This window comes from Hirundo rustica, chromosome 18, assembly GCF_015227805.2.
Source record: "Hirundo rustica isolate bHirRus1 chromosome 18, bHirRus1.pri.v3, whole genome shotgun sequence".
NCBI classification, from domain to species: Eukaryota; Metazoa; Chordata; class Aves; order Passeriformes; family Hirundinidae; genus Hirundo; species Hirundo rustica.
Window position 1 is genome coordinate 11,491,081 of NC_053467.1, and position 16,988 is coordinate 11,508,068.

The following is a 16,988-nucleotide window of genomic DNA, read 5'->3' on the forward strand; positions in this document are numbered from 1 at the left end:
AATCCTCAAATTATGTCATTTGTTCAATACAGATGAAATTAATTACTCTGGGAAACAGGCAACAAGTTTCATTTCTGATGTTCCCTATCGCGTCAGCAGATCTACAGCGAGCTCGGCGCGGCCGCAGTGGCAGCAGCGGGATCACCTGCAGCATCTGAGCAGCATCAGCTGGAAACCTGTCCCGGAGCCACGGGCTGGCCCCCACCGGGAGCTGCGGGGGCTCTGGGACGGCCGGGGGTGCAGCGCCGGGCAGTGATGGAGGTGCCAAGGAGCCTCCACCCGGGGCTTGACCCCCACCTCAGCCCCCTGAGGGAGAACAGACAGAGACGGTGCTGAAGGCAATCCTGCCCCTGATGGGTCGCAGCTGTGTTAATCACCCAAGAGTGAGAACAGCCTTGCCCTCACTGATGTGCGTGATAAAAGAGTGAGGGAGGCAGGTGAGGTCAGTTGGGGTCTGCTGGCTGTGCTGTGAAGAGGAAGGGACAGGAGGTTGTGCGAGGAGCAGAAAGGGACAGACATCGTACAAGGGACAGACGGGGTCAGATGGCCCTGTGAGGGACAGGGAGCAGAAACTGTGAAAGAAAGGAGGAGCCAGAGCTGCGTGCAGCTGTTGATGGGACTGCAACATAGAAAAGGTACGAAAGGCTTTTGGATAACATGAGGCTGGTACTTGGAGTCCCCTAAAGGTTTTAAAGGAGTGTTCTTGAGTGCTGTGGCCATCTCTCTATGGTGACAGCCCCCTGCTCCTTCCCTGTTCATCGCCTCTTACTGGGGTCTCAGGCACAGCTTGCAGGGCTCCCAGAGGGAAGGGTTTCCCCCGCAGCCCTGTCCGCTCCCCCGGGGCTCTGTGCCTGCAGGATGTGTCTCCACACCCCATGGCTTTGAGGCAGCGAGGGGAAGGTTCTGGCCAGGATGGGCCAGAAGAGCTGGGCACAGAATTACAGCACAGAATTGCTCATTAATGGAGGTATTGTGGAGGCGTGCTGCTTGGGGCTCAGCACAACCAGGGACCTTGTGGAGAGCACTAAAGGTGATTGCCAGAGGTGTTAGAGCCACACTGACAGTCCAGGGGTGCTCCCTGCCCTCAGGGCTCTGCTGTGCCCATGGCCAGCAGCTCTGAGCATCCATGGCACATCCCAGAAGGGTTTCAGTGACAGCCCCAGCCAGGAGCAGGCTCAGGTGGCAGCACGAGTCCCTGGGCTGGGCTGTCTGTATGGGGGGACCCCTCACGCCCTCTCCCTGGGCAGCTGGGGGGTTGTGGGGATCCCTGACCCCATCCTGGGGGAAGCTTTACTGTAGCTGGTTGAGGCAGGTACCAGCTCACACACAGCTAACACAGAAAGTGCTGCTATAACAAAAAAAATCCATAGTGGTTGTTTGCTAAAATGGCTGTAATGAATTGAAAAATATGACAAGCTGATCAAGGCAGCTATTGGGAGGTGTCAGGGCCCTCAGCCCAGCTCTGCAGCTCACCTGGGTCACCCAACACAGCGGAATCCTTTCAGAGGAGAGACAAATGTAGTTTCTTTCTGTCCTATCAATTTAAATAAATTACCTATTACATTAGCTGCACTTAAAACAAAGCGAGAAATCAATCCCCTGCCTCTGCTGCTCTAAAATCCTTCTTTGCACCATGAATCCTGTAACTGTCAGAGGTGCCCATGCCAGGAGCGTCTGGTGGTGGGGGGCTGTGTGTGTGGGGCAGCACTGGGGCACAGACTGGCTGCCCCAGCGGTGCTGCCCTGGGCACAGCAGCGCAGGTACCTCAGGTGAGTGCCCAGCCCTGTGCCAGCCTGACAGCAGTGCAGGGACCGGGGTGTCCCCATCCCTGGGACAGGAGCAGCAGAGCTCCAGGGCGGGTGCCTGGTTTGGTGCTGGGTCCCACCACCCCCAGTTTGCTCCTCTGAGTGGGTGAGCAGAGCCCTGCCCAGCGGGCAGAGTGGGATGGAGGCAGGGAGGGAGGCAGGGATGGATGGAGGAAGCAGGGATGTGGGCAGGACCCCTGCGGGGAGCTGGGCAGGGCAGGATCCCAGAAGGCAGGGCAGATTTCAGGAGCAGCCTTTCAGACGTGGCTGTTGCCTTTGTCTTTTTTCCTGCTGAAGCTGCTGCCTTGTGCAAAGCTGCTCGAGCTCCTCGGATAAATTAGCATCCAGGGGATTGTTTTCCTCTACATTTTGTGCAGTTGCATAAGAGGGAGGAACAGAGGAGCCCAAGGAGCAGATTGCTTTGCAGAAGCGCGGAACAGGCGCCGCCGGAGCCGCTGCCCCTCCTGCTGCCCCAGCCCGACGCCTTCAGCTGGAGGAGGCTCCGGTGGAGGAGCTGGGTGTAGCTGTGTCCTCCGGGTCAGCGTGTGCAGGACAGGGAGACCAGAGGCTCTTCCCAGCCCGCCTGGACACCTCCTGGCCGTGCCCAGACTACAGACAGCCCAGCCCTGGCCCCTCTGGGGCAGGAGCTCTGGGGGCTTCCCAGCGGGTGCCATTCCCAGCACCAGGAGGAGGAAGGGATCAGTATCCATCAGCTGCGCCCCCCTGACCCGACCCCATCGATTGTACCGATCCCAGCGTGAGGAGATGTGTGAGGCGATCAATGTCCCTCAGCCCTACCTGAGGGTTTGGTTTAACCCTTCCCGCGCCCCAGTGCGGGTCCCTGCGCTCCCCCGGGGCTCCTGCCCTGGTCCTGCTGGGCTGCGGATGCGCGGTTCCCGGTTGCATTATTCCCTGCTGAGCCTGGCCCACCCCATCCTGCCCAGCCTCTGCCTTTGGGTGGGGAGGAGGGAGCCGCGGAAGCGCTTTCGTAACCCTCAGCCAGAGCGATTTTCCGAGGCATGAGTGATGGAGGTAAATAGGATTAAGTCACTAAAGGGACCGGTGAAATAATAAACATCCTCATGCAGCAGCGCCCCGGTGAATGAGTGGGGGTGCGGGGGAGCAGCCCCGGGCCGGGCACCAGCCCTCGCTGGTTCGTGGGACCTGGCCGGGCTCTCCGGTAAGAGCCAAGCCGGGCTGAGTGCTGTGAGCGGTGTTTGGGTGGCAGGCGTCGCCTCCTGCGGAGGGCTCGCAGCCACCGCAGAGCAGGTCCCAGCTCGCCGGGATGTCACCGCGGGTCCCCGGCCCGCATCCCTCGAGGGGAGGGACCCGGCAGGGCTGTGCCGTGCCCTCGGGTGCCACCGCGAGCTGTCCGCTGTCCCAGAGCCCGGGGAGCGCCCGGCCGGCTCTGACACAGCCCTGCACGTCCTGCGGCAGCAGAGTGCTGGGGGACCCCGAGAGCGCGCAGGGAGCAGCAGCCGGCTCTGAGGGGAGAGGCAGCGCTGCGGGGTCTGAGTTAACGCGGTGCTGCCGCCCAGGGGCCTCTGCATTCCGCAGGGATCTCCTCGGGACACCGCAGGACTGAAGGCACGGAAGTGTCCCCTGACTTTGTTACGGTGGCAGACTGAGCCTCCTCGGGCTGGGAGAGGCTCTTTAGCGACATTAACCATCTGGGGTCTGATGGGAAGGATGAAATAGCTCAGTCTCCTCCCCACCACTCACTTGGGACTCTGACAGAATTGCCACAATTAGGAAAATTCACCTGGAAGCTTCATCTGTAAAGGACCAAACCGTGAGGAAATGTTCGGCCCAGGGGGAAGCAGAGGAGGAATTTCAGCTGCTTCTCATCTTTCATCATTTGCCTTCTCCGGCTCCTATCTTGGCAGCCCCAGTATTTTGCTTTGTCTCCTTCAGGTGACTAATCACTAGACTAATTAGTTGCTAATCAATGTTTAATTAAAATGTAGCTGCTAATTACTGGAGGTGGTACCGCAGGTTGAGTATGACGTGTTATGGAAATATTTTTAAGGGCAGTTCACAGGGAGCTGGTCCCCGTTCCTGGGCTCAGGGCTGGTCCAGGGTCCCCTCCCTGGGAGCTTGTTCCGTGGCCTGGGAGCAGCTCGTGGTGTGGGTGACTCCGGAGCATCCCTGGCACTTTCCCGTGTAGCAGCTGGGGATGGAGGTGCCTGGGCAGCTCTGGGCAGGGTGGGATGTGCAGGATGTCGATGGGATGGGGTGGGAGGCAGCCAAAGCAGGATCCCGGTGGCCTGCCCAGGGCTGTGAGCCCCTCGCTTTGGGAGCTGTGTGAGCATCCCAGTGCAGGGCTGTAGCCCCTGCTCCTGTTCATCTGCTCAGCCTCTGCCAGCTTCGTGAACCCCTCTGAGGGCTGAGGCCAGGAGGGGTGGAGGCTTCATTTCATGCAGGAGCCAGGAGTTTCTCCATGCCCAAGCCACTGGAAAGCACCGGTAAATATTCCCTGAGCAGTGGTATGTAGGTCACCCAGGTGTGCTGCCTCCAGCTACCGGTGCATTCCAACATTCCAGCCCTTGGTGGGGAGCCTGCGCCGGCCCATCGGCTCTGCAGCTCTTCCCCGTCCTGTGCCCGCTCGGGGCAGGGGCTGCCCACGGGCCTGGGGCTTTGTGCCAGCTGGGGAGGGGAAGCTGGGGGTTCTGTGTCGTGTTCAAGGGCTCTGAACCCCTTGTACCTCCTAGGGAGCACCCAAGGAAGGGGCAGGGACCCCCAGGACACCCAAGCATGGGCTGTGTCCCTCCTCAGTGCTGAGCGGTGGGGATGGGCGCTCTGCGGGTGCTGTGCCTCTGCCAGTGCCACCATTTGCATTCCCCCTGCTCCTTAGGTCCCTTATTTCACTTGTCATTTTATGGCTGATTTTCATGTCTTGAGAGCAGACCCACAGGATAACGAGGTCTGATGCTACAGAGGGTCCTGCGGCAGACACGGTGTCTCCACCCAGCTGGAGACACTGGAGCACATCGAATGTGCCTTGTCTGGGTCAGGCAGCGCTGTGTCTGTCACCTGGGGAGGAGCAGGCATGTGGTTTTTGGGGGAAAAAAAATTCTCTTTTCCCCCCCCCCCGCTAGTTGGAGGAAGATGCTGATAGCGGCCCAGGGGTTGGGTGGTTCGGGTGGTGACAATGCAAGGAGCAAGCTATGTTTAGAAATAATTGCTTTGTCTTTCACAGAGGTATTAGTGCCTCCATGCTGGCAGCTACAGGAATTAGCTGGAAGTTTTGGTGACACAAATACAGAAGCAAAATTATTGCTACTTACCATCGCTTCTATGTGTGTGAGGGTAAAGAGGCGTTACCAGGGCACAGAGAGGGAGGCAGTGAAGCAGAGGGGCTGGAGCTGGGGGTCTCCAGCACAGGGCTGGCACGTCCTTGGCAGAGCCCAGCCCCGGGGGCTCTTGCTCCACCAAAGATGTGCTGGTTTTATGCCAAGAGTGTGTGCCCATCCCTGGGACACAGTCACAGGGGACGTGCAGCAGCACTGGGGAATGGCACATCCTGCAGCTGGAGTGGGAGAACTCAGCACTGGGACCCTCCTGCAATGCAGGAGGTGCTCAGGGCTGGCCCAGGGGGGCGGCTCCACAGGGATGCACAGCCGAGGTGAAGCTGCCTGTGGTAAAATTCTCCCCTCCCCGGATCCTGGTGTGCCCAATGCAGGCCCCTCTTTGGATGGAGGAGCAAACTGGGGTTCAGCAGTGGCACAGTTTGGGCTGTTCCATGGCACCGGGTGGCAGCGGCACCCACAGGCGCAGGGCCCCACGGGACGTGGGCGCTCAGCCGAGGAGCAGCAGCTCTGTGTGGAAGCGGTGGTGGATGGTACTGGGAGGATCCTCCCTCCGAGGAGCCGGTGGAGCCCCTCGGGAGCCTGCTCTCCCTGGATGCCGGAGCTGCTGCTCCGTCGGGAGCACCCGAGGAGGCGGCCGCGGCTCCGCTCTCCCGCTGTTTGTTTCTCCCCGGCTCCAGGAGCGCGGTTCCTGCTGGCAGCGTCCTGCCCCATCCCTGCCTGTCCCTCAGCGGCCCGGCTGCCTCCGAAAAGTTGAGTGGAATGTTTGGAAGGAGCAGATCTCTGATGAAGCGGGGCCATTCATGCTTTCAGATATTAAATTCCGTGCAGAATATTAAACAATGTCTTCCTCAGTGATCCCAGTAAATTTAATTAGCTCTTGCTCCCCCGATAGAGTTGTCGCTGCCGTCGTGATGCGTGGATGAGGGGTGGAGAGGAGGGAATGCCGCTGCCTTCCTGGGCCTTTCCAGTTCTGTCCCCAGCATCACCTCCCTGCTCCTCCTTTGGCGCGAGATCCCAGCTCCAGCTGTGGGGAGGAGGGAGCTGGGTGTGGAAGCCCCTTTCTCTCTGCTCTGCCTGGAGGGAGCAGGGGCTGGGAAAGAACCTGGGGAAAATCAGCGGTGTTTTGGGTGTTTGTCCAGGGCCTTTTCTGAGGCTGCTGGACGGCTGGATCCAAGAGGGGAGATGGGAATCACATAAGTGGCTGACTTTCAGGGGACACGTTTGCTGTGGTGATTTTGGTGTTGCTGGTGATTAGGGTTTTTTTCTGTGTAGGTGAGGTTTGGTTTGTTTTTGCAAGTTTTAGAACATCAAAGCAAAGACGGGGGAAAAAAAAAAAAATCTCTTTGCGGTGGAAGCAGCTAATAGTGGGTTATAAATGTGTCTCTGGCACGGTTCATTAGCTGCCATGACACATTGAGGGCTGGGAGCGGTGTGGTACCAGCAAATCAATTCCAAATTTCATCTGAGAAGGAATGTGGGGAGGCCAGATCATGCAACATGTTACCAAACATTCCTTCCCAGCCAGAACGGAGCTGCTCCTCTCTCCGGGTGCTGCTCCTGCTGGGCTGCGGAGCAGAATGCAAAATAAATAAATAACCAAGGATCTAATTTACTGATGATTAATTTGCATAATTAGTGCCGTGTCAAATCACTTCACCGAGGTGCAAGGCACACTCTGCCGAGGTGTTTGCATGGACATCTTCGCAGGTTTCCCCGAGCTCACCGTGTTTCGCATTTGACAGTCTCCGGAGGATGTCACATCGGTGTCGATGGGATTTCACAGGGCCGAAGGGGTTGTGAGAGCTGGGGGTCTGCAGGGCCAAACCCCTGCCAGCCTTCTGTGCCCCATCCCGGTGCTGGAGCAGTGCCCTGCCCTGGAAATCTGTGTGGCAGCAGGTGGCTGTAGTCCTGGAGCCAGGGATGAGCTCAGCCCGAGCTCTGCTGCGGGCACAGACCTGCCAGCTCCGGCCAGTGCCAACTCCCTGGAGAGGGGCAGCGAGGGGACGGCTGAATCCCGGCCATTCCTGTCCGCCTGCTGCTCCCTCGGTGCTCCAGGGATGCTTTGGGAAGGGGCTCAGGGTGGGCAGCCAGGGATGGGGTTTTGGCTGGGAGGGTCAGTGCAGCTGTGGGGCCGTGCCCGGGAGGGGGGAGCGGTGTCTGGGTGCTCAGCAGCTCCCACTGCTGCGTGTCCCTCACCTCTCCAAGGGCTTTGCCTCTTTGCAGGGCGATTTCTGCCCCGATGCTGCAGCTCCCATCGCTTGGCATCGGGGCAATCCCAGCAGTGGGACCAGCGGCGCTTCCCCCGTCATCCCCCTCCTGCTCTGAGGTCCCAGCACGGGGCTGGCTTTGGGCTTCTTCCCTCCCCGGAGCAGGGGAGCAGCTGCGCAACGCCGGCAGGTGAAGTGTCCGTCCGTGCCGTAAATACGGGGAGTGCTCTAAAGCACGCAGCGCTGCGGGCAGCCCCGGTCACATCCCTGCTCCCTGTAATGGATATCAGATTGTTCTCCCGATCTTGGCATTGTTTCAATAATTGACTGATGCAGCGCAATGTTCGCTGATTTAATAAGTTTGTTAGTGTAATAGAGGCTCAGGATTTCGCTGTTAATGTGCAGTGACAATTGCATGGTAGATTTGCTCATTATGTTACATAACTCAGCTATAAAATCTATCGGAGATTATATTTAAAAAAGCATTATTGCAGAACCCATCAGCATGGCTCTCCCTGCTCCTCCCACGGTGCTTTGCAGTCTGAGTGTGTCTATTCAGTGCCTCGCTGGGATTGCACGTTCCGCTTTGGCTTTTTTGGGTCAGGGCACCTGACACTCGCCAAAAAGACAACCCCGGCTCTTGCCGTGTCATCCCAGCTCCTCCATTGCAGCCGAGGGTGGTGCCGGTACCCGGTGTTCTGGCAGCTCTCCAGGGGGGGCTCCAGCTGGCACTGTGTCCCCCAGCCCTCTGGTGCACTGGCAGGTGAAGCTCTTGGCAGGTCCAGGCTTGAGCTGAGTGTGCTGCACACCTCCCCTTTTTGGGCAGGGTCGTGAGGAGAGCTGGACATCCTTGGGGCACCTCGAAGCTGGGGGTCCCTGGGAGCTGTGGGGGGAATGTGGGGGCTGTTCCCTCATAGTCCCGTGGCTCTCCCTGGTACTGAGTGGCCTCTGTTGCCTTGTGGAGGAGATTCCAGGACTGGCTGCCTGGCAGTGCCCTGGCTGGGCACAGTGCTCAGCCCCGGGGACTGGGGTATCCCCAGAGCTGGGGCTGCGGGGCTCCACATTCCAGCAGCTGTGTTCAGGACAAAACCCAGATGGAGCGACAGTGGGTCTTACCATCTCTGTACTCCAGCCATAGTTCTGAGGAAAACCTCGTCTTCCTCAAAGATTTTAAAAAAACCAACCCAGCAGCACTAATTTAAACAACTCTGACTGCCTCCAAATGAAGGCCCCGGTGGCAAATAGGCTGTGAAATCGGCTAAGAAAAAAGGAGAAACATATTTTTCCCGGAGTAATGCTTGTTCACAAACACCCTTGCAGGGGTTCTTTGCCTTGTGCTGTTTCCGAAGGCTGCCGTTCCCTCCGCTGCCGCTCCGTGCATCCTCAGCCATTATCCCCCGCCTGCTCCTCCTCCTCCTCTCCCAGGGCGTGGGAGGACACTTCTACTCCTCCCCTCCTGGCGATCCCCGGGCCGGTTCCCCGGTGGGCTCCTCCCCGGGCGGTTCCCGGTGCCGCTGCCGGGGCTCGGGCCGGTTGCTTAGCAATGCCGGCATCCCGATCCCGATCCCGCACCACGCCCCTCCCGCTCGCCGGCCTGCGCCTCCCAAGTGGGACCCGGGTTGCGTTTCCAGGGAGGGATGTCAGGCGGGACCCAGCCCGGAGGCCTGGGATGCAGGGCGCATTCTGCAGAGCTGAGCTCTCCCGCATCCGCAGCTCCTCGTTCTCCAAATGTGCTGCCTGAAGCATCTTCAGCCTCAGTGAAGCGTGAGGAAGCGGCACAGCGGGGCAGAGCCGAGAGCGGGCCTGGCTGCCTTTGTCGGGAGAACAAGGGCTGCTGCGCTCGGCTCCGGGGCCGCCGCGGCCCCGAGGGCTAAAAATACCTCCGCGGATCGTACAAAATAGATGTGGGGATGGGTGAGGCGCGCTCCGTGCGTTCATGGTCCTCACTCACGTGCTGGCTCCTCATAACCCTGATGGTTTTCTCCAGGGTTGGTGCTCGGAGCCCTCCGGAGGGAAGGGGAGCTGCGTGAGGGGAGGGGGAGCAGTGCCGGCTTTGGGGGGCCGCGGGTGGGCTCTGAAGGAGCCTGAGGAAGTCTCAGAGATGACCCTGTGCTAAAGGGATAGGAGATAACTTCCTGCTTAAGCCGGCTGTAGGTGCTCCGGATACTTCTCAGGAAACAGACCCTGGGCAGCTTTGCCACAGTGTGAACCATGGGGAACCACAAATAAATCATCTGAGACAGGAAAAGGTGCTGAGCCCCATCCAGGAACGCCAGCAGGAGCAGGTCACTGTCCCTGCACTGAGACATCCCCTAGGCCGGCGGGGTTCGGGGGTTTGGCTGCCCGCTGTGAGGGAGCCGCTGCCAGAGCCGCCGCTGCTCGCGGCTCTTTCCGAGATGGAACCTCCCGGCAGCGAGCCCAGGAAAGGGCCGAGCGGCAGCGCTGACAGCCGGGGTCTGCCCAGCCCGATAGCGCAGGTCTGCGCCGCTCCGCCGGCTCCCCAGGGGGGGAGATGAGCAGCCGGAGAACGAGAGCCGCGAATGCCAGAGGTCTGCTCTTGCGTAACAGCCCAGGAAGCTTCCAGCTGCGGTGGGAATGCCCGGATCACTGCCCAGAGATCCTTAGATGTGACTGAAAGGGAAGAAAGGGTGAGGGGCTGAGACACGCACGGAGCTTGAGTGAGTCCGGGGGATGCTACAAACCCCCAGCCCGCGGGCTCCCGGCACTGCCTTGCGTTTCCCAGGATTTGCAGCGAGGGTTGGAAATCCCCTTCCCCGCTGCCGTCCTGCCGGGGGCTGACGTGAGCCTGGGCGTTCCACTCGGAGCCCGGGCATCCCACCCAGTGCCCCGGCGGATGCGCGGCGATGGAATCAGCGTCCCTGACCCGGGCTGTCCGGGGGTCTTTGCTCCTCACCACCCGCGGGGCCGCAGTGCCCGGTGCTGCTGAGTACGGGGGGGGATTCGGAGGAACCCCCGGCGCAGCCCGCTCCGTGCCGGGGCCGCTGCTGGACGCTCGTTTTTGGGGGAGAAACAGACAAAACCGGGCTCTTCTCCTGGCGCGGCGGTGGCAGCGTGTGCGGAGCGGCTGCGGGGGGGCGGCGGAGGGTCCCGACCCCCCCATCGCGCTCGGGTCTCCCCGCAGAGGGAGGGAGGGAGGGAGGAGAGCCCGGGCGGGGGGCGGCAGCAGCGGGGCGGGGCCGGGGGCGGGCGCTCGGTGGCTCCGGTGGCGCGGGCGCAGCCGCGTGCGAGGCGGCCCCGGTGAGCGCAGCCCGGAGAGCCCGAGGCAGCCCGGAGAGCCCGACCCGCCGCCGGGCCGCCCCGGTCGCCGCTGCTCGGGAGATGCCGCTGGGCGGGCGGGGACCCGCGGCCGCCCTGCGCCGCCGCGGCGGGGACGTCTGAGCGCGTGAGTTACCGGGGGCGGCGGCGCCGGGGAGGGGAGCGGGGGGGCGGCGGAGTTCCGCCGGGGCGGCTCCGGGAGGGATGTCCACCGGGAGCCGCAGCGGGAGCCACGGCGGCAGCCCCGGGGCGGCGCTGCCGGAGCGCATCCCGGGGGAGGCCGGCGGATCCGCCGGAGCGCATCCCGGGAGAGGCCGGCGGATCCGCCGGAGCGCATCCCGGGGGAGGCCGGCGGATCCGCCGGAGCGCATCCCGGGGGAGGCCGGGGTGGCGGCGTCCAGCCCGGCACCGAGCGCTTCCCGGTGCGCTCCGGGATCGGGTTCGGCGGCGGCGCTGCCCGAGCCCGTGAGGGTTCGTGGCTGAGCCGGCCCCGCGCGACGTGCGAGGGGCCCCGTTAAGTTTGTGTTAAGGTCTCTTAATGCCCCTTAATTAGGGGCAGCTGCTGACAGAAACCTGGCGCTGATGGTCGTCACGGCCTCCAGGTGAGGGCAATTTGCAGGAAAAAGTTGGGTGAGGTGGAGTCTGGATAAAGGAGGAGAAAGAAAAGGTCTCGCTTAGGTTGGGCGAGCTATGGGGCAGAGTCAGGCAAGCGAGGCGCCTTTCTTTGGGCTTTTCTTCTCCTGAATTCCTGCCTCTCTCTGGGAATTTCGTGGCAAGACGGGCTCCCTGCGCAGGGCTTGTGGGCCGGGTGGGTGGTGAAGGCCCTTCGGGGGTCACCTGGGTGACGTGTGGAAGTGCCCAGCGCCGTTCTCCAGCCGTTTTCCTGGTCCCCAGAGATGTGCGTGCCAGGAGCTGCACCGCGCTCGGCGCTCGCAGCACCGCTTGCAGCGTCACCCCTGAACGTCAGGGCAGAGCTGAAGTAAACAGCCGCGGTGTGGGGTCGGGGCAGGGGTGTAGGGCAGGCCGGGCACGGGCAGTGTGTGCCCGGAGCTGGGGGCACGGACCCCTCCATTCGTGGGGAGCAGCCTGGCAAGGCTTTGGCAGCGCTCGGGTGTGCAGGCGGAAGGGTGGGGGGAGCAGGGATTTCTCGCCTTCTCACTCCAGTGAGCGTGGCATTAACAAGCTATTTTCAGCTGCTTTTGGTGAGGGTTTGGCACTCCCTCGCTGCCCCAGAGGTGCTTGGCACTGGGGCAGGGCAGCTTTGGCTGCTGTGCTGTGTCCTGGGGGCAAAGCCCAGGGTGGGCATAGATCACCACTGGAAAGTGCCTTGTTCTTTTTTTGCCGTCTAATGTGCCCGTCGTTCTCTGGGATGTCCAGGGTTTGTGGCTCAGCTCTCAGTGTTTTGGGGACGCATCCTGCTCCCGGTGCTGTTTGCAATCTGGTTGTACCCAGAGCCAGAGGCCTGGCGGTGCTGGGTACAGTGCAGAGATGAAGGCACGCTGCTTCCCAAACAGCTTCCTGTTTTCAGGCTAAAATGGTTGAGGCATGATAAATCCTCACAAAGCAAGAAATTAAGGCTGTTTTTCTGGATAACAGATGGAGAAAGAGCCTGGAGTTGATAATTTTCGGGGAGGGCTGATTGCAGTGGCTGGGGCTGGCAGGGCTGCCTGGACCTGGCTGTTGGTCGTAGCTCGTTCCTGGCTCCGGGGAGAGGTGCTTGAGCCTCTGTTGTTCCACAGAAAATAATGAAGAATTTTTATTTCCCCCCTCTCTTTTGGAGTGATCTGCGTGATTGTTTGGCTCTGCAGAGAGCCCTGGCACAGGGCACACGACCGGGTGGCCAGAGCAGCACGTGAACCTCTGCCAGCTGCTTTTGGGGACAGAGGGGCTGGGAAGCCCCAGCCTGGCCAGTGGCAGCTCTTGCTCGTCCCTGACGGTTTGGGCTCCGTGTGGGGACAGGGACAGGCACTGTGGGACCGAGGTGCTGAAGGAGCCGTCGCTGACAGGCCCCTCCCTGGGAGCCCGCTCGCTGCGAGCCTGGCGTCTCTCCTGGGCACCCCGTGCTTGGTGACAGGGCTGTGGCAGTGCCTCTCCTGTCCTTTCCTGCTGCTCCTGGGCAGCCTGGGAGGTTTTAGGATGTTTCAGAATGCTCTCTATGATGCCCCCTCTGGAAAATCACCTCTTCTTCCAGCTTTCCTCCCCAGACCCGGCCAGCAGCGTGCGCTCCATACGCTCCGCGCTCACGCAGCCCCTCGGTGACAAGGGCTGGGATTTTTCTCTTTCCCGGTTTCAGTTTCTCCATCTCCTGGCACTAGAACATGTCGTCCTGAATTACCAGGACGACATTCCAGGCACTGGGATGGCTGGGCAGCCTGTGCTGGTGGCAGAGCCTGTCCCTCCACGCAGCTGCTGCTGCTTTGCCGCCCTGCCCAGCAGGATTCCTCTTTGCCGCCCAGGCTGGGACAGCTGAGTTCTTTTGGCACCTGAGGGGAGCCTCCCCAGCTGGAGGGGAGTGTGTTAGTGGGGCTTGAGCCAGCTGGCTTCAGGCACTGGGGGTGGAGAGGGTCCCCTCCAGAAGCTTGGGCCAGATTGCTCCTTTGGTGGGTAAAGGTTTTCAGCTGTGCGTTTCTTGAATTAGTTTGTCGCCACAGCTCTCAGCTGCTCAGCTGACGGTGGATAAATCCCTCTGAAGGTTATTGAGATAATAAAAGGCATGAGGGAAGTTCCGTAATTTATTTGAGTTCTCTTTTAATTTACAGCCTTACAGGGTGAGAGCTCAGTGGATAATGAGTCCTTATGGCAGATCTGCTCCTTTCCAGAGGAAGGGGAGCTGGGGGGGGAGGTTTGTGCAGAGGGTTCTGCTGGAGGTGCTGCAGTCGTGGAGCTGCGGCTGGGGCTGTGCAGTGCTGGGAGCCTGGAGCTCCCTGGGCATCACCACGGAGCTGCCGCCAGCCCGGAGCTCTTCCGTCGGGGTGCTCCATCCCTGGCTGTGCTGGGATGCTCGGTGCTGCTGACAGCAGCTTCTCCTTCTCCCTCCTCTCGCTGTGCAGGCAGCGGCTGCTGTTGGTGCTGTTCCAGTGCTTTCTGCTGGAATTGTTTGAGGTATTTTGGGATGAATGCTCCTGCAAATTAATTGACAGGCTGGGATACCAGATGAGGAAGCAAAGTCGTCTTCTCTGCCGTTTCGTTAGTTGTTTTGAACCTCTAATAAACAGGGCTGAAGGCAGTTCTCCCCTCTGCTCCGCTCGCACGCAGGTGCTCCAGGCATCCTTGTCTCTTCCCAACTAGACAAGATTGAATTTCTAATTTCTAGAAACACGCACAGGATCCCAGGATCCCTTTTCCTGTTCCATTATCCGCAGTGGATGTGTCCCCTGCTCCTGCCCCCCTTGTCACCCGGGAGGTTCAGGGGCTGGGAGGATAGATCCTGAGTGGGAGGAAGGGGATCCGGAGGGTTTCCTCGATGGGAAAAGCTGGTTTCTCCCAGTGCTTTGCTGTTGGTGGAAGGAAATGCGTGTTCCCATGTGCCCTGACAGATTGCCTGCATTTCTCCTCTAGGATGCTTTTCTACCTGGGGGAAAAAAAGTCTAAATAAAGGCTCTTTTGGAATCTGGGCTGGTGCTGCTGTGGGAGGTGTGAGATGCTGTGCTGGGGATGAGGATTTCAAACCCGGCAGGTTCCCTCCTCGCCTGCCTGTGCCCCTCTGGTGCTCAGCACTGCCCGGGCAGGAGCTGGGGGTGAAGTGGGATTTATGTTTATAACAGAACCTGGACCGGTGGATTTTGAATGGAAGCACTGCTGCTCCCTCTGGGCGGTCTGATGGGTTTGGGGGTTCCTCAAATTGGGAATCTGGGAGCTGTAATCTGCCAAAGTTACCAGAGGGACCTGTGAGTGTGTCCAGAGAAACAGGGTAATTGAAGCCGAGGAAGTCACCACAGCTGGAATTTATGGAAGTGATAAAACAACTTTTGACAACAGGCTCAGCTCCCAGCAGCTCCTCTGCAGCAAGAGAGAATATTTTCCTCCTGTTGGATCAATAAACAATTAATTCTAAAGCAGGAGCTGGAGCAAAAGGGAGAGTTTTCCTGGCTTCTAAACTCTTAATCAAGCTCTGGGTGAAACACAGATGTGAGAATCTGAGACCTGCTGATAAAATCTTGACCTTGATAACGGGTTCCTCAGTTCCTGGGCCAGGGATGATACTTCCTTGGCTGAACAAATCCTCTTGTAAATATGGAACTTGTTCCCCAATATTTATGCTTCCAATGTGTTTAGTGTAGCTTTGCTTAATAATCTGCTTCAAAACGCTGACTTTCCCCCCACATTTTAATTGGATTCTAATTTCCATTCAGAATCAGCTTAAATTAAATGCGTTTCAAAATATAGTAAATAATACTTACAATTCCCTTACTCTCACCATAAGCTGTGAAAATGAAGACTCAAATAACCCTTTAAAGCTGCTCCTGGTGCAGCCCTCTCCTTAGCGGAAAACCCGGCATGCTTTGGGTGAATGTGATAGTTTAGGGATTTGTGCCCAGCCGGGCTCGGGGAGCTCTCGGTCCTGTGTGGGGGCAGGAGGGGAGAGCTGGGGGTGGTGGCACTGCTGTCCCGTGTCCGTGGGTTTGGAGGTCGCTGCTGACGAACCTTTGGCTCTGGCAGGTGCTCCAGCAGCCTTTGCTGCTGTGACTGATGGAAGTGGGGGCTCTAATGGAGCTTCCCCGGACGCTGCTGGGGTGCAGCCGCTGATGGGTGCGTGCTGCTGGGTTGTGGGTGCGCCCCAGCACTGCCTGTCTGAGGGATGGGAGGGTCTGGTCGCTCTCCAGGGCTTCCTGGGGTTGTCCGAGTCAGGTTTCCCTGTTTAGGAAGAATGGCTTAGGGACCTCTCGGAAGCTGTGCTTTGGGCTGTGGGCAGTGACGGCAGCTCCGTGCCACAGGGCTGTGAGCTGCAGAGGGTGGGCACGGCTTTGGCCGCTGCCTGGCCCTGGCATGGTGACCCTCGAGGCCAGGGGCCGCTGCCCTGGTGCCGAGTCCCTCTGTGGCAGGATCAGGACTGCGGGGCTGCGTGTGCAGGGGTGCTGGGTGATGCTGGAGAAGGTTTCCCTGTGCCGAGGGGGCCGTGGGCAGCCCAGGGCACTGCTGCAGCCACCAGGATCCAGCCAGGCACGGGATGCTCCCGAGGGCAGTGCTGCGGCGGGAGGCAGCGTGGTGCCGTGGCATCGTGTGGCTGCAGCACTGCTGGGGCTCTCCCTGTGTCCCCTCCACAAGAACAGGGCTCGGGGTGCAGCCACAGAGCCCTCTGAGCCATGAGTGGGTGGGGGCTGCCTGGGGGGGCTCTCACCAGCAGATCCATCTGGGAAGGTGCTTCACGGTCTATGCAAATCCCGGTGTGGAGAGAGGCCGAAATTGTTCCGTGCATTGCCAGGTTTTGTTTTTTTTTTTTTTTTAAATAAAGCTCTCTCCAGTATATTGCAGGAGTAATTAGGAATCCTGAGCTGGCTGGATCTCGATCTTTATAGCAACACAGCTGATAAAGCATGATTCAGGGACCTCGTTAGCTTTTTTTAAAGAAGTTTTTATTTAACTTCCGTGAAGTTGCCATGGTTACCCCTGTGCATGGCTTCCCTGCCTTGAGTGCAGCTGCCAGTGTTGAGAATTAAACATCTACATTTGGAGCAGCCGTGGCCTCCCCCCACCGCCATCCTGGGGCTGGGGAGCCTCGTTCCTTCGCCCACCCTGGAAAAGGCTCCTGTTCGAGCTGTTTGATGTGCTAAAGCTCAGCCAGGGCTGCCCAAGAGCTTTTTTCTGGAGCAGGTGGGGAAGGGGGCTGCTCTGTGGGTGTCACTGGTGGCACGAAACGCGCCACGGGCACACGCTGCTGTGCACCAGCACAGCCTGGAGACTCCCACTGTGTGGCACAAAGCTGCCACGGGGCACGGGAGGCACTGGGAGCCGGGGCCAGTGCCCTGAGCCCCATCTCACTGTGGTTTGGCTGACAGGGCCTCGCTGTCCAGGAGCCAGTGGAGGCAGGGGGTTAAATGAGTCCCAAATGAGTTGTCGCCAGTCCGGCGCTGGGAGGTCACAGATGTGGGTACGAGATCAGCCCATTTCTGTGACCATACTGACAGGGGTGGTTTGTGATTGTGTGCCTTGAGCCAGGCGAACCCCCGGGGCTGGGAACCGGGGAGGCAGCAGCTGTTCCTGCTCGGTGCTGGGGGATGCTCCACGAGGGACAGCGGACACTTGAGCCGTTGTTGGGTGGCACGGTGAAGCCGCACTGCCAGTGCAGGGCTGTGATCTCTGCTGGCAGGGGCACTGGGCTGGCGGTGCCCGGTGCCACACTGTGCCACCTCCCGTCCCCGTGGCGCCGGCCAGGTAACGGGGACCTTGCG

The 16,988-nt window shown here is 60.0% G+C and overlaps 1 protein-coding gene and 1 long non-coding RNA gene across 2 annotated transcripts in view; both read left to right on the forward strand.

Moving 5' to 3' along the window:
* The first annotated feature begins 460 nt into the window (after positions 1–460).
* LOC131378677 (uncharacterized) lies at positions 461–2,688 on the forward strand. Its single transcript, XR_009208424.1, has 2 exons — positions 461–635; positions 2,183–2,688. It is a non-coding gene; the product is annotated as an uncharacterized LOC131378677 (long non-coding RNA).
* A 7,231-nt stretch (positions 2,689–9,919) lies between these two features.
* The window catches only part of RBFOX3 (RNA binding fox-1 homolog 3), a 101,377-nt gene continuing 94,308 nt past the window's right edge, over positions 9,920–16,988 (forward strand). The window contains 1 exon segment of the mRNA XM_058422951.1: positions 9,920–10,001. The gene's annotated coding sequence lies outside the window, so the exon portion shown is untranslated.